The sequence below is a fragment of the Oncorhynchus keta genome, chromosome 28 (genome assembly GCF_023373465.1).
Source record: "Oncorhynchus keta strain PuntledgeMale-10-30-2019 chromosome 28, Oket_V2, whole genome shotgun sequence".
Taxonomy (NCBI): Eukaryota; Metazoa; Chordata; class Actinopteri; order Salmoniformes; family Salmonidae; genus Oncorhynchus; species Oncorhynchus keta.
In genome coordinates this window covers 46,567,260-46,593,546 of record NC_068448.1, presented here as the reverse complement: position 1 = coordinate 46,593,546, position 26,287 = coordinate 46,567,260, and the positions used below count along the sequence as shown (strand labels likewise).

Below are 26,287 nucleotides of genomic sequence, written 5' to 3'. Positions count from 1 at the left end.
GTAAACAGATTGAATCAATGCAGCAAACCCAATCTAACTTCAAGACTGAGTTGGTGATTTTGTTGGAGCCTGAGGAGTGCATCTGATGAGTAGCCTCTTTCTATTTCACAGCCCAAACGGTTTTTCCATCATGAGCGGTTGGAGAGTAGCCTAGATGTGCATTTGTTGATTTTCTTTGCTGGTTAGTGCGTTACTCACCTGGTTATATCACATTTTGGTCAGCAATGGGGGAGTGATTTGCTTCCTTACAAGAGCACAACATTTGTACATATCTAACGGTCTTTGAAAGCGAGTCAGGAAAATATATATTTTCTTTTGAGACTGAAAATGCAAATAAGCCAATTGGCAGAGGGTTACATACATTTTTGTGTGTTTATCTGAATGGTAGTAATAATAACAATTTTTATTTTGTAAAGTGGTTTCGTGCATCATAATCAATGCAATTTTCAGACATTTGGCCAATTATTATAGTTCATTGCTTATTTTTATATAGTGATTTGAGCTTGAGTAAAACATCAGTGACAAGCCATGCATGATGTTTTCTTAAGTATCATTGATGTATGTATGCCTACATTCACCACCACATATTGGCTATTGTAGTCAACAGCTATATTTTCTACTTTATTTGAACCTTTATTTAACTAGTCCAAACCCTCCCCTAACCCGGACGAAGCTGGGCCAATTGTGCACTGCCCTATGGGACTCCCGATCACGGCCAGTTGTGATACAGCCCGGGATCAAACCAGGGTCTGTAGTGACGCCTCTAGCACTGAGATGCAGTGCCTTAAACCGCTGCACCACTCGGGAGCCCACAAATATCCTTGTGGAAACATATAACCATGTGGAAATGTTATGGCATTTGCCCCATTGGTTTTGTTAGGCCTACATTATGGTCAAAAAGACACAATAGCCTATTGGCTGCTGTCTGAAACTATCTTAAAGCCCAGTGCATTGAAAAACATGACTTTCTGTGTTTAATATATATTTACACACAGGTTGGAATAATATTTTGAAAATTCTGATTGCCTGAAATTTCAGCCTGTTTTGTTGGGAGGGAATGTTGGCCTTCCATGGTAACATCACCATGCAGTAAATTGATAACAGCTAATATTCAGTTTTGCCCTCCTCACTCATGCCATTCCAACAATCATAGCAAAATTGCTGCTTGAGAAATTGCTCTTTGCTAAGAAGCTATTTTTGAACTCGGAGTAAGCTACTTATTTCTTACCCAGAAATGATTTCATATGAAGATGAAAATGCTTGAGTTCAACTTTTTTAAAAGTGGGTACAGCCTCCGTGTAGGACTGCTCGCAAAGTTATATAGTTTCAGCTCACAACCTGAAATTAGCTCGGTGCTGGAAACATTGCTGTTAACCATCTTTGTGAAGTCAGACTGAAATACATGAAACGCTTTGGCCCTCTCCGGTAACAACAATCAGATTGATCGCCTAAAGACCCATCTCTTTTCTCCCTCTCTCGCTGTCTCTCCTCTCCCAGAGGGCAGTGCAGATAGGTTTGTGGTGGGTATTGTGAACACACCGCTCTATGTGGGGGTGCCTTTTAAAATCCCACTGAAGCTGGTGGATGAATACAGTCACCTTGCTTGTCCTCCTCCCAACCTCAAGCCCTTTCTGGAATGCAGGAAGGTTACACACCAAAATAGTTTAAATGGTTACTAGGGTTGGGCGGTATCCAGATGTTCATGTCATACTGTTTCTGTACCATACCGTATACCATACGGTTATACCGTTTTGGCGAACATGGACACAAGGAGCACTTTTTTTTGTATGCACTAAACTATTTAGGCAACAAGGGATCTTGACCCAGGAGGGGATTGAATGTCTCTGCTGTGACCAAGAAGCTTGATCTTGACATCTAGCCGGAAGAAATCGGTTATCTCTTCCCTGCAGGGCTCAGCCCGAGTCTCAGGTTATTCATGGTGCCAGACAATTTCAGCCCCTCCTTGTTTAGCTGGTGGTTGTTACTGTGTTTCAGTTCACTGGAATTGAGATATGAGGGGGTGGCCACTAGTGGGACCACTTTCACCATCCAGGGCGTCAGAGCCAGGGGCGCGGTGCACAACTACCAGAGCAAGGTCAGAGACGCTGGTTTTCAAGGCTGCAGGGCTCTCACTAACTCTGTCCAGATGAACCGCAACGAGACAGACAACTGAAAGCTCTCTCAAATTACGTCCTCGGCTAATGTTTGGTAATATCGTCTCGGCAGACGCACGACATGAAAGTGGACCTGCCTGGCCTCAAACAAGATCAGCCTTCTCCCTGGTAAATTGATTGATTTACGTTGAAGAAGTCACAAAGTAAAATAATGTTTATACTCTTATGTCCACCTGGACATTCAGAGGAAAACACATCTTTACTTGAAAAACCATGAATTTACATTTTTGCTTTAAAAAAATCAAAATAATAAATTATATATAAAAAAATAACTAGTTATTTATGGCACCACATTGGGCGGGGGACTGCTGCTCTGCTATAATAAGAAAAATCCTATTTAATGGGGGTTGTGGGCACAGTAGATCCTGATAAGGGATTTTAAGTAAATGATTCCCCTGGTGTTGCTGATGCTGTCCAGCTGTGGCTGGAGGGCTACTTAGGGTGACATGGGATAGAAAAATACATCAGCCAGCCTTTAGGCCTTTATAAAAACATGTGTAGCTTAAACAGTGTTTTACAAGCAGCACGGTGTATATTGTGTACCTGTGAAGGACATTCCATAGTAGTGTGTCAGCTGAATGTGAATGTTTTGCAGGTAGCCCAGATTCACTCAAAGTGAAACAAGAGAATCCAATCACTGTGGAGAATGGAACCTCTGTTTGCTTTGATGTGGAGGTCCATGACCAAGCAGGAAACGTCACAGTTCAACCCAAACTGATTGTCCACTGCAAGGTAAGATCATACTAGACCCTGACTGCGGAGGTATGAATACCCAAGTCTTCCAAAGCAGAAGAATTACATATATACTGCACTTTATATCCCCATCACGAACTTGGCAACTTGGCTTCTTCCAGTTCATATTTTTCCAAAAGTGTTTCAATTCAATTCCAAAAGTGCAAAACACATTTTGATTCCTCCAAAAGCACTAAATAGGCAGTCTGCCAAAGCACCATTCCAACCCGACAGGGTTGAGTAAGAGGGTGTGTCAATTGTCCCAGAGTATGTGAATTTTAGGGCCACTGTCCATTCAGCGTGTTACCAGGGTCGTATTCATTAGTGTTTTGCAACGGAAAACGAAATGCAGGGTTTTTTTTCTGGCGCAAAATGGAGCTTGAGGCCCTCTTGTTGGCCACAGTGACAAAATGTAGCTGTTTTTTTAAAGCAGAATTTCCTGCAATTCTGCACATCTTGCCATGTGGCTGAGAACTGTCTGAGTGACTAAAACAATATCAATGGTGGCCCAATGCCATGACCAAAATACTCCTGAATGCATCATGTTTTTCATTCTCCCTGACTGCCTAGCTTTTATTTGGGTGATTTTCTAGTTCTCAAATGTAATCTTTTTTTAAATATATAGGTCCATTATCTTTTCTACATTCTTTATTTTATTCTTAAGTAAATACAAATTAAAAATTAAAAATCCTGTTTGGAAATAGGCGGCCTGAAAACACTTAGTGAAATACTTTTCTATGCAGACAATCCCCTGAAACAAGTGTTTTTTGGACAAGTGAAGGTAGTCCATACCCTATTTGATTGGTTTCATTCCCAGTGAATACGAGTTATTTGGGGGAGGGGGGGATTGCAATATTATTTTGGATGATATTATTTCGATACTTTGACTCCAAGTAGAGATTTGTTTAATATACAGTGCCTTGCGAAAGTATTCGGCCCCCTTGAACTTTGCGAACTTTTGCCACATTTCAGGCTTCAAACATAAAGATATAAAACTGTATTTTTTTGTGAAGAATCAACAACAAGTGGGACACAATCATGAAGTGGAACGACATTTATTGGATATTTCAAACTTTTATATCTTTATGTTTGAAGCCTGAAATGTGGCAAAAGGTCGCAAAGTTCAAGGGGGCCGAATACTTTCGCAAGGCACTGAGCAATTGAGGGAGAAGGGCATTGGTCAGGGAGGTGACCAAGTACCCAAGATCAAGGGACAGGTAAACTGAGCAAAGTACAGAGAGATCCTTGATGAAAAACTGCTCCAGAGCGCTCAGTACCTCAGACTGGGGGCGAAGGTTCACCTTCCAACAGGACAACGACCCTAAGCACACAGCCAAGACAATGCAGGAGTGGCTTCGGGACAAGTCTCTGAATGTCCTTGAGTGGCCCAGCAAACCCCGGACTTGAACCCGATCTAATATCTATGGAGATACCTGAAATTAGCTGTGCAGCAACACTCCCCATCCAACCTGACAGAGCTTGAGAGGATCGGCAGAGAATGGGAGAAACTCTCCAAATACAGGTGTGCCAAGCTTGTAGCGTCATACCCAAGAAGACTCAATGCTGTAATCGCTGCCAAAGGTGCTTCAACAAAGTACTGAGTAAAGGGTCTGAATACTTCAGTTATTCATTTTTGCAAATGTATTAAAAAAAAAGAAAAACCTGTATTCCCTTTGTCGTTATGGGGTATTGTGTGTAGATTGATGAGAAAAAAAAGATGTAATCAATTTTAGAATAAGGCTGTAACTTTTTCCACATTTTGTTACGTTAGCTTTCCGAATGGTGTGTGTATGTGTGTGTCACTCATGCACACACATACAACCGGTCAAAAGTTTTAGAACACCTACTCATTCAAGGGTTTTTCTTTATTATTGCTATTTTCTACATTGTAGAAAAATAGTGAAGACATCAAAACTATGGAATCATGTAGTTACCAAAAAAGTGTTAGACAAATCACCCTATGCTGTGATGACAGCTTTGCACACTCTTGGCATTCTCTCAACCAGCTTCATGAGGTAGTCACCTGGAATGCATTTCAATTAACAGGGGTGCCTTGTTAAATGTTAATTTGTGTAATTTCTTTCCTTAATGTGTTTGAGCCAATCAGTTGTGTTGTGACAAAGAAGGGGTGGTATACAGTAGATGGCCCTGTTTGGTAAAAGACCATGTCCATATTCTGGCAAAAACAAATAAGCAAAGAGAAACGACAGTCCATCATTACTTTTTAGACATGAAGGTCAGTCAATCTGGAAAATGTCACGAACTTTGAAAGTTTCTTCAAGTCAGTCGCAAAAACCATGAAGCACTATGATGAAACTGGCTCTCATGAGGGCCGCCACAGGAAAGGAAGATGCAGAGTTACCTCTAATTAACTTATCCTCTGCAGCACAGTTAACTGCACCTCAGTTTGCAGCCCCAATAAATGCTTCACGGAGTTCAAGTAACAGACACATCCGAACATCAGCTGTTCAGAGGAGATCGGGTGAATCAGGCCTTCATGGTGGAATTACTGCAAAGCAACCACTACTAAAGGATACCAATAATAAGAAGAGACTTGCTTGGACCAAGAAACACAAGCAATGGATATTAGACCGGTGGGATGAGATTTTTGGTTCGAACTGCCAAGTGTTTGTGAAATGCAGAGTAGGTGAACAGATCATCTCTGCATGTATATTTTCCACTGTGAAGCATGGAGGAGGTGTGATGGTGTGGGGGTGCTTTGCTGGTAACACTCTGTGATTTATTTAGAATTCAAGGCACATTTTTACCAGTATGGCTACCACCGCATTCTACAGTGACACACCATCCCATCTGGTTTGGATTTAGTGGGACTATAATTCGTTTTTCAACAGGACAATGACCCACCAGGCTGTGTAAGGGCTATTTGACCAAGAAGAAGAGTGATGGAGTGCTGCATCAGATGACCTGGCCTCCACAATCACCTGACCTCAACCCAATTGAGATGGTTTGGATTGAGTTGGACCACAGGGTGATGGAAAAGCAGCCAACGAGTGCTCAGCATATGTAGGAACTCCTTCAAACTGTTGGAAAAGCATTCCAGGTGAAGCTGGTTGAGGAAATACCAAGAGTGTGCAAAGCTGTCATCAATGCAAAGGGTGGCTACTTTGAAGAATCTAATATCAAAAATATATTTTGACCCTTTTTTTCTTTTGGGGGGTGTACTACATGATTCCATATGTGTTTCATTGCTTTGAGGTCTACAATGTAGAAAATAGTAAAAATAAAAACCCTTGAATGAGTAGGTGTCCAAACATTTGACTGGTACTGTAGTTCAGTTGAAAAATAACAACAATTGTTATTTGTTTAGATAGTCAAGGATATGTTTTGTATAATTCTACACAGTCCTAGAAAAAACGTACGCCTATGGCCTATTTACAATACAAACAGTGTAATCCATTTGATCAACTTGATTTGATGATGATGATGATGATATAACAGCCAGGTGAGATCATTTGCTGTATTCCTGTATTCCTAAACAAAATCACCAGTGAATGAACAAATGTAGAAGATGAATTGCATAATTAAAATATTTAAATTGTACGTTTATTATGTTACTAGCCAGAGCAATACAGGCCACGCGAGTGGTCATGTGTTGAATGCATGGACAGCACAGATATTCTTGGAAATAGAGCTGCACCTCCTTGAATTGAGTTATTTGACAAAGGTAAGTGTTATAGAAACTGCAGAATATGCTCTTTCTGATACTATATAGAAATCTACATGTTTTACCTGCATGTGACTCTGAAGGAGGATATGATAAAGTGATGATCCTTTCCCTGCATCTATAAATTACAAGATGCGCCAATCTCTTCATTTCCAATTTGATAACTGATAGGCCTAATATTGTCACTCATCCGATTGTTTTCAATGTATTCTTGCCTATAGACTAGCTCTTGTTATGTTTGAAATTCGTTTTGATGGGCAGGCTAACTGGCATCTTTTGTTCCCCGCACGTCAAGTGCGATAGAGTCAAGGATATGTTTTCCATTAAAAGCCTACTGCATCACACATCATGTTTTCGTTTTCCATCAAATAAATGTGATTTAGTTAGAGTAAATAAAACAGTCCTGTAACGGCTTTTTCCAATTAAAATTTAAAAGAGAATAGTAACAACCCCAAGGCGCGCGGGCAAATGATTTGCTGCTGATAAATATGCATAACACAAACTCATCATTATACTATTGTCTTTCTAAATTAAATCAACCTCTTCACCTTCCTTATCATTCAGTAAGGCCTGTTTTAAAAAATAATAATAATAATAACAATTGTGAAGTAAGATGCACGATTTTCGCTCATTCATCCATTTTTGAGAGACGCATTAGCCTCTGGCTGGGTACCAATGTCCTACAGCACATTGTCTTGGCGGGTTAAGTTAGGGATAGGTGTGAGAAAACAGGTCATGTTCTAAATACCTTTTAAAAAATTTGTGATAAAAAAAATTAACACAAATTACCAAGTGTAAAATACAAACATTTAGGAAAAGTCAGGGAAGGAGCAGGACAGCTTTTACTGGGTGGGTAGATTTTAATTTATTTACAAAATCAAATGTCAGTGGCTGTTGGCCTATGGCGGTTTTAGTGTTAAATTGTGAGCCAACTTGTTTTCAGTACCTTTTTTATTATTATTACCATGACAGATCAAAATACATTTTCTCATGCTCTCACTCATGCTCTCACCTGCGTTAGACGTATCGTGAGCAATATGTTTGTAACATAAAATCGCAGTGTCGAATTTCTCACGATTTCTATGTTGTATGGCACTTTGTTGTATCGGGTGTTCAAGCACGCACATTGTTTTTCTTGAGGCAAATCTAAGTTCGGTAGCCGTAGTCTACGCCCCTTCGTCGGTGATTGGTCAACAGTTCTTCTCCTAGTAGAAGTGGGAACTATGGACGGGATTCTTCAAGGAAGTGTTGTCATTCACCAAGAGACCACTAGTTTTCATGCACATTTTTTTTTTCACTTGAAGTACTGCACCAAACATCTTAATGCAAAATAGTGTGACGAAGACCTTCTCTGCAAATGTTATTATCTTAGATTAAAGCAGACTATTTTAAGGAAGTGTATACTGTCGATGTTGCTACAGCGTCTCAGGTGGGACAAGCATTAATATTGCTGAGGCACTGAGTTCTGCTAGGAGTAAACCGACCCTAGTATACAGACGCCTTTAACCTGGTGGAGCCATTGGTCTCCATCCCTTTCCTTCCTCACTGTGAAGAGGAGTTCACTGCTTGCCAACAGTGCCCAATGGGCCTGATCGTATGCCCTCCATAGACAATCTCAGATTTCTGGAGCCAATCTTCCCTTCCAGATGCATGGATAAAGAGACTGTTGCCCACTTTGGCTGATAGATTGTCCTTAAATAAACATCAGTCTTCTGGAGCCACTCTTCCCTTCGAGATGCGTAAAGAGACTGTTGCCCAATGGAAGGAATTACTTTTTGATTTTGTGATATTTGAGTCCTGGAAGTTAGTGAGTTGGCTTGACAATTTTTAATAGATTTTTGCAGTATGTATTTTTCTGTGGTGTCTCGGTTGCAGGGGATCTCTGGTTCGTCTTCCATGGTGGCTGTAGACTGCAGTAACACAGGGGCCGAGACCCTGGTGCTCAAACCAGTCGCCCTCAAAAACATCACGAGAGACCAGATGATTAAAGCTAAATTTGATATTCCTGTAAGTAATCAATTGTCATCTGAAAATATCTCCATTTTCTTTGTTGTTGTCCTTTTTAACTTTTCCCTCCATGGATCTCAATGATAGAAAACAAGACACTCCTGCACACTACCATTCTTTAATGTTCCACAATGTTTTAGTTTTTCAAAGATTACTTTGGGATTTTTTTTGTTTTGTTGTATAAACACATACAAAAACATTTTGTCAAGTGAAATGATACATTTTCACGAATCTGTTTTACCAATCAAGAGTATAATGGCTAAATAAATAAATGTGGCATATAAGTGCTAATTGTTTTGCCTTTTTTTGAAGTCATAATGAATAAGAGATGGTGTCTGATCCTAGATCAGAATTCCTTTATGAATACGGCCCAGCATTGTGCTGTGACACTGTCAGGTGAACTGGACGGCTGAGGTGAGTGTGGCGGAGCTGGCCCAGGGGAGGCTGCCCAACGTACTGGTGCCGTCGCAGATGAAGGAAGAGCACTTTTACCAGGTCTCGTACAAAGACCAGCTGTTGTCTGTCGACACCTCCTTCACTGTATTGTAAGTCTTCTACTTTAACATGGCTAGAAACATCACAAGTAAAATGTTGTTCTGTATTTTGATGTGGCAAAATTTTAGCCTCCCATGGTTCTATTTTATGCTGTTCACAGTTAATTTCCTTATAGAAGTAGAAACAAATGAAGTCTGATTGTGCTTGTCACATCAGCTGGTGTGCTTGTTCTGATTCGCTGTTTGTTGGTTTTAGGCCCCGCCCTGACAAGCCAAAACACGTGAGGATGGCAGAGGTCCTATCAGGAAAGGTCCGTGAGTCCGGATCCACCAGCAGCAGGTTTACTGTCAATTTCTAACCATTATACTGCCTTCCTGACACACATTCACATTTAGGACTTCTTCTTGATTACCTTCAAAATGAGAAACTGGTAGTTCCCTCTTCCAGACTTAGTGCTTGTGGACCAGTATGGGAATAAAAGTCCGACGCTGACCTCAACCTGTGTGGATTCGCTCGCCGTGGACGCCGAGGGTCTCGACAAGACATCTCTGGTGTTTACCTGGCAGGCACATTGAATAAATCAAAGGGATTTGTAACTTATTCATTTACTGTGATTTATTATTTTTTCTGAAAGTATAATTGGAGACAAATATCCCATGTAGGGATTTAGAAAAAACATAATGTCCATTATGCTATGTGTTGTAACTAGGAGAGCACCAACTCTGTCTTGGTGACGGGGGTACGGTTCAATCCCGGGTTCCCAGGCATCAGAGAGCTCTCCTTCACCTGGAGAGACTTTGTGGAGCACTTGACCATCAAAGTGACGGCCGGGGTCCCTGCACAGCTCAAACTGGTGGACGGGCCACAGGAGGTGGGCATTAAGTTAGGGGCCAAGACACTCTGGCTGCGTCAATGGTGCCTTTTGGGACATCATCTCTATGGTATTGGTCATGGCTTTCCTTTCTCCCTCATTGTAGTCCATGTGTTTTGTTTCTGCAAGTGCTGAAATAGCAAGTAATCCAGATGCCCTTTCTCCTCCAGCTGTTTGACGAGTGGGGGAACCCCTCCCCCGACCAAAGGGTTGTCGTGGCGCTGAAGGCCTCCAATCCGGCCCTGAAGGTCAGACACTCTCACCACCACTGTTGTAAAGTGGGACATGGGGATCATATGCAGTGGTGGATACTGATGCTGCATACTATATATATTTACACTTGGTAAATTAGTCAAGTCTATTGGGCGGTCTATCTTCTTGATTCAAAATTGTGATTGCATCTTTTGTTGTTCAGGTGAAGTTATCTGTTACTTCACAACCAATAGACGAAGACGGAAAAGCCTGTTTCGTAGTGGACCATGTGAGAGGGCCCAAGTGAGTTCCTAACCGTATAATTCCTAACTACTTGCCATAATGACCCTGTAACCATATATTAATGGAGGGCAGTGTTCACGACCTGTTGTTCTGTCAGGGTGGAGTATGCACTAGAGTTCAGAGGGTCCTTCAACAAGCAGCCCATCCACGGTCCATCTGTGACGCTCACCATTATCCCAGATCCCAACCAACCTGTCAAACTGGTGGTGGAGTACAACACTAACTCAGTGTTTCCTGCTGGAGCCACACTCGCATGTCTGTACCTCCCTGTTGATCTGTAAATCTACCTGTTTGTCTGTGGCTCTAACCTGTGTGTAACTGTGGATCGAAGTGTCTGTGGCGCTATCTGCCTGTCTGTGGCTCTACCCGTGGGTCTGTCTGTGGCTCTACCCGTGGGTCTGTCTGTGGCTCTACCCGTGGGTCTGTCTGTGGCTCTACCCGTGGGTCTGTCTGTGGCTCTACCCGTGGGTCTGTCTGTGGCTCTACCCGTGGGTCTGTCTGTGGCTCTTACCCGTGGGTCTGTCTGTGGCTCTTACCCGTGGGTCTGTCTGTGGCTCTTACCCGTGGGTCTGTCTGTGGCTCTTACCCGTGGGTCTGTCTGTGGCTCTACCCGTGGTCTCTTCTGTGGGTCCGTTGATATGTGTGTGCCACTGGCATCTCTGTATCAGCTGACATGGTTATCTGTTTGTTCTCTGTATGTCCAGTGTGTGTCAAGGTGTCTGAGGAGGGCAGCACCATAAAGAACCTGAACCCTGTCAACATCTCCATGCTGATGTGGAAGGGAGTGCCATCAGGGACATCACGGCCAACCTCAGGGGTTAGTTACTGGACAAATGGCACCCTGTTGCCTATATAGTGCACTACTTTTAACTACATCCTTAACTAGACACAGAGGGACTGACTTTGGCTGTCACACAACGTTTCACATTACTTAAGTATAAAAATTGATGACAAAGATTCTGTATCTGATGAGAATAATCAACTCATTGGTCTGCATGCTTTTCTGAAGGCTGCCCAACTGAAATGCAGCAAACCCATGAAAGACAAAAGGGAAGAGTTTTCACTTCAGGTATCTGATAGTGTTTTATATTCGGGCGCAGCTGGTGCCAAGTGCTGGGTACATCTCCTGTCTGAATGACTTAAGAAAAGAGACACCGCCAATACAAAAAGGCTTAAAGCAGTGTGGCCGTAGTGTGTTAGCGATCACCAATTCAACGTGGGATTGCTGGGAAATTCTTGTCAGAGGGCTTAGCCACTTTGTGATGTCTCTTCTCCTAGGTTTGTATCAACAGAAAGGTAGTCCTGTGATATGTATGTAAAAGGATTCATGGTCATCTAAAAGAGACAACGTCATCCCAGAACGTGTTAGTAAGTACACAATCCTGTTTGTGCTGTGTGTGGACGAGACAAAAGTGCTGTGGAGTCACCAGGTTAAGCTCAACCTAAACCATGTGGCTTAGAGCCGTAAAACCCACCTCCAGACACCCCCTAACTGGGCTTTGAATGAAACGCCTGGATATGGTCTCCACTCTCCAAATTGGTCCACTGTTTATTTGATCTAGAAGAAATGTATTTCATGTCGAGTGGCTGGATGTCTATAGGCCCTATAGGTTATTTTGGGACACTTGAAGAACTAAAGTTATCATGTCTCTCTCTTTCTTGTCCTCGCCTAGTATGTCATAGACGCTGTGCCCAACAATCCTGCCAATCCTGAGCTCCCCATCCGCTTCTACAATGGTTAGATCACATGTTTTATTTTTTAATTGTTAAATCACACCAATGTCAGTTTGTCATTTTAATGCTAGAGTTTTGAATAACATTGAATGTTTGCCATCCAAAAGTGGTTGACACGCTGTGATCATGAGTGTCCAGCCATCTTAAAAGGGACATTTCACTCAAAGTAAAAATGTGTTGGATGTTTCAGACCTGAGAAGTAGACTAATGTTAAGATGACTTCCCACATCCTAGGCCATCTATTTTGTAGCTCCAGCTATGTGCCTCAGTCCCAAATCTGTGGAAAAGATGAGCAGTCTAAATTCCGGGTTGTATTCGTTGGTTATCTTTTCCATTCATGTTGGGTGGGAGCAAATAGCTGGATCGACACAAACAATGTCGTGGGACGTGGATCCATCCTAACGTTGGATTACTTTTGATTGGCAAGTGTGGTGTCCATTTTAAAGGCCAGTCTCTTGGCCCCTGGAACAGTGTGTCTTAGGTGATCCCGACTGTTCTCCTGTCCCCTACTAGATGTGGAGAACAGGGAGCAGATGTCTGAACTGACCAGGAAGAAGGACCAGATTAACCAGACGATTGACATCTACAAGTGTCTGTTTGACACCAACAGGCAACTCATCACGGAGTTCGATAGTAGGTGTTGCGTTCCAAACGTGTTATGGCAGTGTTAACTGAGCTGCAAGAGAGAATGGAAACATACAATTTGGTTCCAGTTTGGTGCCAAGCTATCAGTGTTAAAACATGTTCCTGCTGTAGAGCTGGGATATCTCTATCTTTAGATCAAGTGTTCAACGCCACCAACAAAGAGGGTCATCTGAAATCGGAGCTCAGGAAGAATAGCATGAATGTAGCACAACTGTCATCTGTAAGTATGTGATTATACCCACATTCCATCCAATTGACGACAGTTTTTCATGTGAATATTCTCAAATCTGAATGAAAACAATTGCATTTTCCCACCAGAGATGTTTCCATCGAGTTGACTAAAAGGCGTGATGACGTAGTGCACATAAAATAACTTTTGCGGTTAAATTCCCATATACAAAATAAAAAAAGAAATAGAAGTAAAATGGGTTACCATCATAGAAGTAACTCCACTGATGGTTTTGTCTCAACAAATGTTGCGTTACAGTGCCTTTGGAAAGTATTCAGACCCCTTGACTTTTACCACATTATTACGTTGCAGCCTTATTCTACAATTGATTACAAAAATAAAGTCCTCAGCAATCTACACACAATACGCCATAATGACAAAGTGAAAACAGGTCTTTAGAAATGTTTGCAAATTTATTAAGAACAAAAACATAACTTATTTTCATAAGTATTCAGACCCTTTGCTATGAGACTTGAAATTTGAGCTCAGATGCATCCTGTTTCCATAGATCATCCTTGATGTTTCTACAACTTGATTAGAGTCCACCTGAAGTAAATTCAATTGATTGGACATGATTTGGTAAGGCACACACCTGTCTATATAAGGTCCCACAGTTGTCAGAGCAAAAACCAAGACATGAGGTTGAAGGACTTGTCCGTAGATCTCCGAGGCTACGAGGATTGTGTCGAGGCATAGATCTGGGGAAGGGTACCAAAACATTTCTGCAGCATTGAAGGTCCCCAAGAACACAGTGGCCTCCATCATTCTTAAATAGAAGAAGTTTGGAACCACCAAGACTCTTCCTAGAGCTGGCCACCTGGCCAAAACTGAGCAATCGGGGAAGAAGGGCCTTGGTCAGGGAGGTGACCATTAACTAGACAGTGCTCCAGAGTTCCTCTGTGAAGATGGGAGAACTTTCCAGAAGGACAATAGTCTCTGCAGCACTCCACCAATCAGGCCTTTATGGTAGAGTACCAGACGAAAGCCACTCCTCAGTAAAATGCACGAGTCCACTTTTTATTTCGTTTTTAGTTTTTTCCCCACATTTATTTAACCAGGTAGGCCAGTTGAGAACAATCTCTCATTTATGGAAAGGCGGCCAAAGGAAGTGTTGGCTTTGGGGATGACCAGTGCAATATACCTGCTGGAGCGCCTGCTACGGCTGGGTGTTGCTATGGTGACCAGTGAGCTGCGATAAGGACCTGGAGCCAGTGGGTTTGGCGACGAATATGTAGTGAGGGCCAGCTAACGAGAGCATACAGGTCGCAGTGGTGGGTAGTAAATGGGGCTTTGGTGACAAAACGGATGGCACTGTGATGGACTACATCCAATTTGCTGAGTAGAGTGCTGGAGGCTATTTTGTAAATTACATCGTCGAAGTCAAGGATCAGTAGGATGGTCAGTTTTACAAGGGTATGTTTGGCAGCATAAGTGAAGGAGGCTTTGTTGCGAAATAGGAAGCCGATTCCAGATTTCATTTTTGATTGGAGATGTTTAATGTGAGTCTGGAAGGAGAGTTTACAGTCTAACCAGACACCTAGGTATTTGTAGTTGTCCACATATTCTAAGTCAGAACCGTCCGGAGTAGTGATGCTAGTCGCGCGGGCGGGTGCGGGCAGCGATCGGTTGAAGAGCATGCACTTAGTTTTATTAGCATTTAAAAGCAGTTGTAGGCCATGGAAGAAGTGTTGTATGGCATTGAAGCTCGTTTGGAGGTTTGTTAGCACAGTGTCCGAAGAAGGGCCAGATGTATACAGAATGGTGTCGTCTGCGTAGAGGTGGATCAGGGACTCACCAGCAGCAAGAGCAACATCATTGATATATACAGAGAAAAAAGTCGGCCTGAGAATTGAACCCTGTGGCACCCCCATAGAGACTGCCAGAGCAAGTTTCTGCAGGGGGTGCTGAGATGTTGGCTGGGGTAGGGGTAGCCAGGTGGAAAGCATGGCTAGCCGTAGAACAATGCTTATTGAAATGATTGTTTATTGTAGATTTATCGGTGGTGGCAGTGTTTGCTATCCTCAGTTCAGTGGGCAGCTGGGAGGAGGTTCTCTTAATCTCCATGGACTTTCCAGTGTCCCAAAACGTTTTGGAATTAGTGCTACAGGATGCAAATTTCTGTTTGAAAAAGCTAGCCTTTGCTTTCCTAACTGACTGAGTATATTGGTTCCTGACTTCCCTGAAAAGTTACATATCACAGGGGCTATTCAATGCTAATGCAGAATGTCATAGGATGTTTTTGTGCTGGTAAAGGGCAGTTAAGTCTGGGGTGAACCAAGGGCTATATCTGTTCTTAGTTTACATTTTTTGAATGTTGCATGATTATTTAAGATGGTGGTGAGTTGGAGTTTGCCAAAAGGCACCTAAAGACTCTGACCATGAGAAACAATATTCTCTGGTCTGATGAAACCATGATTTGGCCTGAATGCCAAGAGTCACGTCTGGAGGAAACCTGGTACCATCTCTACGGGGAAGCATGGTGGTGGCAGCATCATGCTGTGGGGGTGTTTTTAAACAGCAGGGACTGGGAAATTAGTCATGACCGAGGCAAAGCTGAACGGAGCAAAGCACAGAGATCCTTGATGAAAACCTGCTCCAGAGTGCTCAGACAGATACAGCCCTTGGTTCACTCCAGACCTGACTGCCCTCGACCAGCACAAAAACATCCTGTGGCGGACTGCAATAGCATCGAATAGCCCCGTGATATGCAACTGTTCAGGGAAGTCAGGAACCAATACACGCAGTCAGTCAGGAAAGCTAAGGCCAGCTTCTTCAGGCAGAAGTTTGCATCCTGTAGCTCCAACTCCAAAAAGTTCTGGGACACTGTGAAGTCCATGGAGAACAAGAGCACCTCCTCCCAGCTGCCCACTGCACTGAGGCTAGGAAACACGGTCTCCACCGATAAATCCATGATTATCGAAAACTTCAATAAGCACTTCTCAACGGCTGGCCATGCCTTCCGCCTGGCTACTCCAACCTCGGCCAACAGCTCCGCCCCCCCCCGTAGTTCCTCACCCAAGCCTCTCCAGGTTCTCCTTTACCCAGATCCAGATAGCAGATGTTCTGAAAGAGCTGCAAAACCTGGACCCGTACAAATCAGCTGGGCTTGACAATCTGGACCCGCTATTTCTGAAACTATCTGCCGCCATTGTCGCAACCCCTATTACCAGCCTGTTCAACCTCTCTTTCATATCGTCTGAGATCCCCAAGGATTGAAAGCTGCCGCAGTCATCCCCTCTTCAAAGGGGGAGACACCCTGGACCCAAACTGCTATAGACCTATATCCATCCTGCCCTGCCTATCTAAGGTCTTCGAAAGCCAAGTCAACAAACAGGTCACTGACCATCTCGAATCCCACCGTACCTTCTCCGCTGTGCAATCTGGTTTCGAGCCGGTCACGGGTGCACCTCAGCCACACTCAAGGTACTAAATGATATCATAACCGCCATCGATAAAAGACAGTACTGTGCAGCCGTCTTCATCGACCTCGCCAAGGCTTTCGACTCTGTCAATCACCAAATTCTTATCGGCAGACTCAACAGCCTCGGTTTTTCGGATGACTGCCTTGCCTGGTTCACCAATTACTTTGCAGACAGAGTTCAGTGTGTCAAATCAGAGGGCATGCTGTCCGGTCCTCTGGCAGTCTCTATGGGGTGCCACAGGGTTCAATTCTCGGGCCGACTCTTTTCTCTGTATATATCAATGATGTTGCTCTTGCTGCGGGCGATTCCCTGATCCACCTCTACGCAGACGACACCATTCTATATACTTTCGGCCCGTCATTGGACACTGTGCTATCCAACCTCCAAACGAGCTTCAATGCCATACAGCACTCCTTCCGTGGCCTCCAACTGCTCTTAAACGCGAGTAAAACCAAATGCATGCTTTTCAACCGATCGCTGCCTGCACCCGCATGCCCGACTAGCATCACCACCCTGGATGGTTCCAACCTTGAATATGTGGACATCTATAAGTACCTAGGTGTCTGGCTAGACTGCAAACTCTCCTTCCAGACTCACATCAAACATCTCCAATCAAAAATCAAATCCAGAGTCGGCTTTCTATTCCGTAACAAAGCCTCCTTCACTCACGCTGCCAAGCTTACCCTAGTAAAACTGACTATCCTACCGATCCTCGACTTCGGCGATGTCATCTACAAAATGGCTTCCAACACTCTACTCAGCAAACTGGATGCAGTCTACCACAGTGCCATCCGTTTTGTCACTAAAGCACCTTATACCACCCACCACTGCGACTTGTATGCTCTAGTCGGCTGGCCCTCACTACATATTCGTCGCCAGACCCACTGGCTCCAGGTCATCTACAAGTCCATGCTAGGTAAAGCTCCGCCTTATCTCAGTTCACTGGTCACGATGGCAACACCCATCCGTAGCACGCGCTCCAGCAGGTGTATCTCACTGATCATCCCTAAAGCCAACACCTCATTTGGCCGCCTTTCGTTCCAGTACTCTGCTGCCTGTGACTGGAACGAATTGCAAAATCGCTGAAGTTGGAGACTTTTATCTCCCTCTCCAACTTCAAACATCAGCTATCCGAGCAGCTAACCGATCGCTGCAGCTGTACATAGTCTATAGGTAAATAGCTCACCCTTTTTCACCTACCTCATTCCCATACTGTTTTTATACTGTTTTTATTTATTTACTTTTCTGCTCTTTTGCACACCAATATCTCTACCTGTACATGCCCATCTGATCATTTATCACTCCAGTGTTAATCTGCAAAATTGTATTATTCGCCTACCTCCTCATGCCTTTTGCACACATTGTATATAGACTGCCCATTTTTTTCTACTGTGTTATTGACTTGCTAATTGTTTACTCCATGTGTAACTCTGTGTTGTCTGTTCACACTGCTATGCTTTATCTTGGCCAGGTCGCAGTTGCAAATGAGAACTTGTTCTCAACTAGCCTACCTGGTTAAATAAAGGTGAAATAAAATAAAATAAAAAAGACTGGGGTGAAGGTTCACCTTCAACAGGACAACAACCCTAAGCATACAGCCAAGACAACGCAGGAGTGTCTTTGGGACAAGTCTCTGAATGTCCTTGAGTGATCCAGCCAGAACTCCCCATCCAACCTGACAAAGCTTGAGAGGATCTGCAGAGAAGAATGGGAGAAACTCCCCAAATACAGGTGTGCCAAGTTTGTAGTGTCATACCCAAGAAGACTCGAGGCTGTATTTGCTGCCAAAGATGCTTCAACAAAGTACTGAGTAAAGGGTCTGAATACTTAAGTAAGTATTATTTTTTTTATTTCAAATGATTGGCACACATTTCAAAACCGTTTTTGCTTTGTCATTATGAGGTATTGTGTGTAGATTGATGGGGGGGGGGAAACAATTTCATAAATTTTAAAATAAATGTGGTAAGGTAAAAAAATGTGGAAAAAGTAAAAGGGGTTTGAACACTTTCCAAAAGCGCTGTATATAGCAAATGGGCCACTCTGGTCTTGGCACGTGTGCTCTAGCCAACAGCACGCAGATACAGTGCGGTTAGGCTACTTTCATGATGACATTTTTGTGGGTAAGATTATTTTTATTTGTCAAACGGCAGCCAAGCGTTGATCATCATGTCACCAGAATTAAGACCCTCTATTTATTGGAAAGGAGCGTCAAGCTCATCACTGTGCACATTCACCATGTGAAGTTTATCATTCATTTAATCTGTAGCCTAATAAACTGCATGCTTCCAAGACGTAGAGGACCACACAACATGTCATCGCGTGACTCCAAGTTTACTTCGGATATGATGGTTATTATATCAACGCATAAAGGCGTTTCCATCACCATTTCTTGCATAATAAACTACACAGACACAAAAACATTTGACCTGTCCTAGTGTATTTTGTTTTGTCGACATTTGGATATTTTAGACAAATGTGCTGTTTCAATCAGCCTTTTGTGAATTTTTTTCTTTATCCGACATGAACTTTACTCACAAAAAGGTTGGATGGAAATCTGGTTACTGAGAAAGACCATAGATACTCGAGCACATTCACAAGACTGTCATTTGTACTATATATGATGCATGCACTCTTAGAAGTTGAGAGGTTTGATGGATCCATTCGGTGTTAATATAGATCCCAGCGATCAACGCCCTCATCAGTCAGAAGACAGCCGACACTGACAAAATGAAATTCCAGGTTCAGAGAGTCTGCTCCATAGGGGCACCCCCTCTACATCCTGGGAAATGTAATATCGTAATATAGACATTTACTCTGTTTCCCAAATGGAACCCTAATACTTACATATATATATATATTAGTGCACTACTTTTGACCAGAGCCTTATTGGTGCCATTTGGGACCTGTCCCCTGTCTCTGCAGCGTTCTTATGCTTCATCCTTGTAGTGGTTGACTAGAGAAGAACAGTGTGTGGCGTGTGCTTCAGTTTCAGCAGGATTTAAAAATGTGCCGTCCTTCTGGCTCCAGTGCAGATTGGCCACCTGGTGCTGGTGGAGGACGATGACGTGGCCACCGTCATCTCCTGGGAGACATGGACTGTGTGGTCACCATGACAACGGTGGCGGCACGGAAGATCTACAACGACACCCAGGGGAGGCAGCAGGTCATGCCCCTGGACACGGTGTTCTGGAGAAACAACAACAGCAGCAGCAGGTACACACACACACACACACACGAGTACCTTTAATAAAACAACATGCAATTGTTGCTTCCTTCGAATGTAGAAGAAAATGAAATACCTCTATAGTTTGAATCTTTGTGACCTGTGTTGGGAAAGGTTCTTGGAGTTTTGTTCTCAAAGGTGTTCAAGCTTTAGTGAGTTGTACTCGTTTCTTTTTTCAGACCCTTGCCCCACATAAGAAATGGCCAGGCCAGATTTCTTCCCATTGGGAACCCTGTGTTTGCCCAAGACCTCCTTATTTTCCAAGAGAATGCAGAGGGCTGCCAGATGGGTGAGTCAGTCTTCTTCAGAATTTATATTTGGATCAAATATTCACCAATATGTAACCTCCCCCTTAATGTAACTATGTCTATGCTGAGAGGGTTTCTCTGTAGTTCCAGAAGCTTGCCCCACTCTTCCTCCTTGGTCCCAGGAGATTTAGGATCAGTCCTGCCTTTTAGTTCACAAAGAATAAGATGACCCGGACGAGGGACCTGATCCTAGATCAGCACTACTACGCTGAGACGCTTGTTACACCCGACCCTAGGTCCGGTCTCTGTTTGTTGGCAGTTGTTAGGCTAGTTCCCCCCCCCCCTGTTCCTGGGTTTGGGGGTTAAACTGTTCCAGACTGAACCCCAGGCTCTTAACTCACTGGGGGAGGGGGTGTATGGGCTCCCTCTCTTGGGGACTCTGCTACTGGAGTGGGAATTGGACCCCAGCCAGCCCTTCTCTTTAAAATGATTGTATATAATGATGCTGTTTGTGTAATTAAAGGATTATTATCATTTGCATGTTTAAACTTTAGTTGTCGTCTTTTTTTCTCCCTTATCTAATGAAAGGGCCTAGTTTTCAGTATTTCCAGATTTGGGACTGATGTCATAACGAGGGCTTCTGGAACAGTTTTGCATTATTCTTTACATTATGCTTCTCGGGGCTCCACTTGTAAAAGGTTTTTGCAGGGGTATAATATCAAACTAAAATGGTTAAAACCATCAAAGAACACCTGGAGTTGAACTGAGTTTATTTCTTGTACAGAAGTAATTATTTGATATCATACACCCCTTGTCTTTAGCCAATTAATGAAACATGATTCAAACAGTAAATGGAGGGTTAGTGATCAGTTTCAAGTAATCTGGTAGTAGTTTGGTGACTACGTATGTAATTACCCTTTGATAATCATCCCTTGTTCCCGCTAGTATTTGGGAACCTATTGGGAGACACCATTTTGATTGATGACCTGGACTCTGCTAACCACTACAGGAAGGGGGTGAGTCAAACAAGGCGTGTTGATTGGATGGCCTTAACCAAGCCATCGAACAATACAGGCCAAGTAGTGTTCTAGTTTAAAGTCATTGCCTCGGGTGTAGTCATTAGTGCACACGTAGCAAACCGTTTCGCAAACAAGAAAGCATTTTGCAACAAACTTTTTTCTTTTGGACAAATTCAGCTAGGTCCCTCCCCTTTTTTCATACCGTTTGAGAATGTTTGCTTTCATTTGGTTCCCAGTGAATACATCCCTGGCTTAGGCTGATAAAAATATGTATCTAGTGTGCATCTGAAATGGCACCCTATTATTCCCTATTTAGTGCCCTACTTTTGACCAGGGACAATTGGGACGCAGAGGGTAGTACAGGAACTTGTCCTAAAGTCAAGTCAGTATTACCTTGTTTAAGAACGGGATCTTGTTATTTTGGTTTTGGCCAGGTGGTCCAGAGCAGAATCCCATTCTCCACCCTTGTGACCCGGCAGGGAGAGAGATGATCCACAGCAACGGCAAGTTTGGGGGCTTGCAGAACAAAGCCCCACCAAGAGAGAAACTGTGTGGCCAGGTGTTTCGGTGCACCCCTCCCCAAGCAATACCAAACCTTTATGGGCCAGATTGGTCAGTCACTGGATTTTAGTTCTGTTTGTACTAGTGCGTGCCTGTGTACGCTTCGTTGCATTGTATCATACATGGTATATATTTATTTACAAATGCCTTTCCCTGTTTGTAGACTTGCTCCAGCAGTACCGGTTGGCCATGCAGAAGAGCATACAGGTGAAGGAGGACTTAAGGCCACATGCAATACCTGAAGTCACCAGAGATGGCACAGAAAGAGGAGAAGACGCAGCTCAAAGACATTGAGACAAAGCTTGGTACGTGTATGTGGGGAGGGGTACATTTCAACACTGTAATAAAATATATACAGTAGCAGTCACGTTTGGACACACCTACTCATTCAAGGGTTTTTCTTTAGTTTTACTATTTTTTACATTGTAGATTAATAGTGAAGACATCAAAACTATGAAATAACAGGTGTCCTTTTGTAGTGGTTTCTTTGCAGCATTTTGACCATGGAGGCCTGATTCACGCAGTCTCCTCTGAACAGTTGATGTTGAGATGTGTCTGTTACTTGAACTCTGAAGCATTTATTTGGGCTGCAATATGATGTGCAGTTAACTACAATGAACATATCCTCTGCAGCAGATGTAACTCTGGGTCTTCCTTTCCTTTCATAGCACTTGATAGTTTTTGCAACTGCACTTGAAATTTTCCGGATTGACTGACCTTCATGTCTAAAAAGTAATGATGGACTTGTCGTTTCTCTTTGCTTATTTGAGCTGTTCTTGCCATAATATGCACTTGGTCTTTTACCAAATAGGGCCATCTTATGTATACCACCCCTACCTTGTCACAACACAACTGATTGGCTCAAACACATTAAGGAGAGAAATTCCACAAATTCACTTTTAAGAAGGTACACCTGTTAATTGAAGTGCATTCCAGGTGACTACCTCATGAAGCTGGTTGAGAGAATGCCAAGAATGTACTACTTTGAAGAATCTCAAATAAAATATATTTTGATTAACACTTTTTGTTTACTACATGATTCCATGTGTGTTATTTCTTCACTATTTTATATATAGTTATATAATGCAGATATTATATAGTTCTGCTATATATATATATAAAATATATAAATTTTATATAGCCATTATTCTACAATGTATAACATAAAGAAAAACCCTTGAATGAGTAGGTGTGTCAAACTTTTGACTGGTACTGTGTGTATATACACTGCTCAAAAAATAAAGGGTAAACAGGTTAAACAACCCAATGTAACTCCAAGTCAATCACACTCCTGTGAAATCAAACTGTCCACTTAGGAAGCAACACTGATTGCCAATAAATTTCACATGCTGTTGTGCAAATGGAATAGACAACAGGTGGAAATTATAGGCAATTAGCAAGACACCTCCAATAAAGGAGTGGTTCAACAGGTGATAACCACAGACCACTTCTCAGTACCTATGCTTCCTGGCTGATGTTTTGGTCACTTTTGAATGCTGGCGGTGCTTTCACTCTAGTGGTAGCATGAGACGGAGTCTACAACCCACACAAGTGGCTCAGGTAGTGCAGCTCATCCAGGATGGCACATCAATGCGAGCTGTGGCAAGAAGGTTTGCTCTGTCTGTCAGTGTAGTGTGCAGAGCATGGAGGCGCTACCAGGAGACGTGGAGGAGGCCGTAGGAGGGCAACAACCCAGCAGCAGGACCGCTACCTCCGCTTTTGTGCAAGGAGGAGCAGGAGGAGCACTGCCAGAGCCCTGCAAAATGACCTCCAGCAGGCCACAAATGTGCATGTGTCTGCTCAAACGGTCAGACACAGACTCCATGAGGGTGGTATGAGGGCCCGACGTCCACAGGTGGGGGTTGTGCTTACAGCCCAACACCGTGCAGGACGTTTGGCATTTGCCAGAGAACACCAAGATTGGCAAATTCGCCACTGGTGCCCTGTGCTCTTCACAGATGAAAGCAGGTTCACACCGAGCACGTGACAGACATGACAGTCTGGAGACGCCGTGGAGAACGGTCTGCTGCCTGCAACATCCTCCAGCATGACCGGTTTGGCGGTGGGTCAGTCATGGTGTGGGGTGGCATTTCTTTTGGGGGCCGCACAGCCCTCCATGTGCTCGCCAGAGGTAGCCTGACTGCCATTAGGTACCGGGATGAGATCCTCAGACCCCTTGTGAGACCATATGCTGGTGGGTTTGGCCCTGGGTTCCTCCTAATGCAAGACAATGCTAGACCTCATGTGGCTGGAGTGTGTCAGCAGTTCTTGCAAGAGGAAGGCATTGATGCTATGGACTGGCCCGCCCGTTCCCCAGACCTGAATCCAATTGAGCACATCTGGGACATCATGTATCGCTCCATCCACCAATGCCACATTTCATCACAGACCGTCCAGGAGTTGGCAGATGCTTTAGTCCAGGTCTGGGAGGAGATCCCTCAGGAGACCATCCGCCACCTCATCAGGAGCATGCCCAGGCATTGTAGGGAGGTCATACAGGCACGTGGGGGCCACACACACTACTGAGCCTCATTTGGACTTGTTTTAAGGACATTACATCAACGTTGGATCAGCCTGTAGTGTGGTTTTCCACTTTAATTTTGAGTGTGACTCCAAATCCAGACCTCCATGGGTTGATAGATTTGATTTCCATTGATAATTGTGTGATTTTGTTGTCAGCACATTCAACTATGTAAAGAAAAAAGTATTTAATAAGAATATTTCATTCATTCAGATCTAGGATGTGTTATTTTAGTGTTCCCTTTATTTCTTTGAGCAGTATATATAAGCACATTTCTCACACCCAAGGCCCTAAAGAGCGTTGTTAGGTGATGCATTATTTTCCTGTCGCTTTGTTTTAATCTGTGAGTGATTACTTTCTTATTTGTTCAAATATTTGTCTGTTCTGTATTTGTCCAGTTCAGTTCAGATGCCTCCTGCCATTGGGATGAAATGAAGTCTTGATGATGGCGGAGAATCGTCCGGTATGGTAACCAAGAGAACAAGGTGGAAGTTATTGGGACAGGACTTCTGATCATGCTTATTTGAGCGACATGAATGTCTATTTTCAATTGGATTCGACGTGTACAATAGAGCATTGTACTATACCATCTGTTATATATTATCCTGAAGAGTTTGTCTCCATCCATGTATTTGTTCAGCATTTTTGTTGATTGTTTGTGATTTCATTTTACATTTAAATGTAAGATGGCAGCTGCTGTATATTAAGCCATTTCATTTAACTTTCTTTATTTTGCTCAGTTTACGATTAACTGTATGTTTGGGAGGTATTGGACAATGTCCAAAGACTATTTTGTATCTTGAAATAAAAATGATATTTAATGAATTATACAAAAAACGTAGTATTACTCTCCTCAGTTTATCACACGTCCTCCAGCTATTTTTACAACTTTTCCTTTTGAATGGCGATATCCCAAGTATAAATACACACAAGGGTAAAAACAAATGTTTTGAGAAAAATTGTATTTTTTTTAGACAACTGCAATCTTCAATAAGTTGGTCTGATGTGATATAAATGAATGACAAGTCCAAAAAGGGATAGCAACTAAGGCTTTTCTGGTTCGTGATTTACTTAAAGGCAATGTTGCAAGTTACATTTAAATACAAATAGAATATACACCTCTTGTAGATGGGAAATTTAATTTGATGCTATTATTTGGAGAGTTTCTCCCATTCTCTGAAGATCCACTCAATCTCTGTCAGGTTGGATAGAGATGTAGTTTCTGCAAAGCTATTTTCAGGTCTCTCCAGAGATTCAAGTCTAGGCTCTGGCTGGCCCACTCAAGGACATTAAGACTAGTCACAAAGCCACTACTGATGTCCTAAGCGCTCTAGAGCAGGTTTTCATCAAGGATCTCTCTGTACTTTGCTCTGTTCATCTTTCCCTCGATCCTGACTAGTCTCCCAGTCCCTGCCGCTGAAAAACATCCCCACAGTATGATGTTGCCACCACCATGCTTCACAGTAGGGATGGTATTGGTCAGGTGATGAGCGGTGCTTAGGTTCCTCCAGACGTGCTTGGCATTCAGGCCAAAGAGTTTATTCTTGGTTTCATCAGACCAGAGAATCTTGTTTATCATGGTCTGAGTGTCCTTTAGGTGTCTTTTGGCAACCTCGAAGCAGGCTTTCATGTGCCTTTTACTGAAGAATCGCTTCCGTCTGGCCACTACCACAAAGGCCTGATTGGTGGAGTGCTGCAGAGATGGTTGTCCTTCTGGAAGGTTTTCCCATCTCCACAGAGGAGCTCTGTCAAAGTGACTATCTGGTTCTTGGTCACCTCCCTGATCAAGGCACTTCTCCCCCGAATTCTCAGTTTGGCCAGTCGGACAGCTCTAGGAAGAGTCTTGGTGGTTCCAAGCTTCTTCCATTTAAGAATGATGGAGGCCACTGTGTTCTTGGAGACCTTCAATTCTGCAGAGATTTTTTGGTACCCATCCCCAGATCTGTACCTCGACACAATCCTGTCTCTGAGCTCTACGGACAATTCCTTTGACCTCGTGGCTTGGTTTTTGCTCTGACATACACTGTCAACTGTGGGACCTTTTTTCTATATACAGGTGTTTATGACTTTCCAGATCATGTCAAATCAATTACCTATCCCAAGTGGACTCCCAAGTTGTAGAAACATCTCAAGGAGGTTCAATGGAAACAGGATGCACCCGAGCTCAAATGAGTCTCATAGTAAAGGGTCTGATTACTTAAGTGTATTTAAAAAAAAAATGTTTAC

The 26,287-nt window shown here is 43.2% G+C and overlaps 1 pseudogene; it reads left to right on the top strand.

Moving 5' to 3' along the window:
* Positions 1–1,402: 1,402 nt before the first annotated feature.
* Positions 1,403–21,834, top strand: LOC118361137 (structural maintenance of chromosomes flexible hinge domain-containing protein 1-like; annotated as a pseudogene).
* Positions 21,835–26,287: the final 4,453 nt, after the last annotated feature.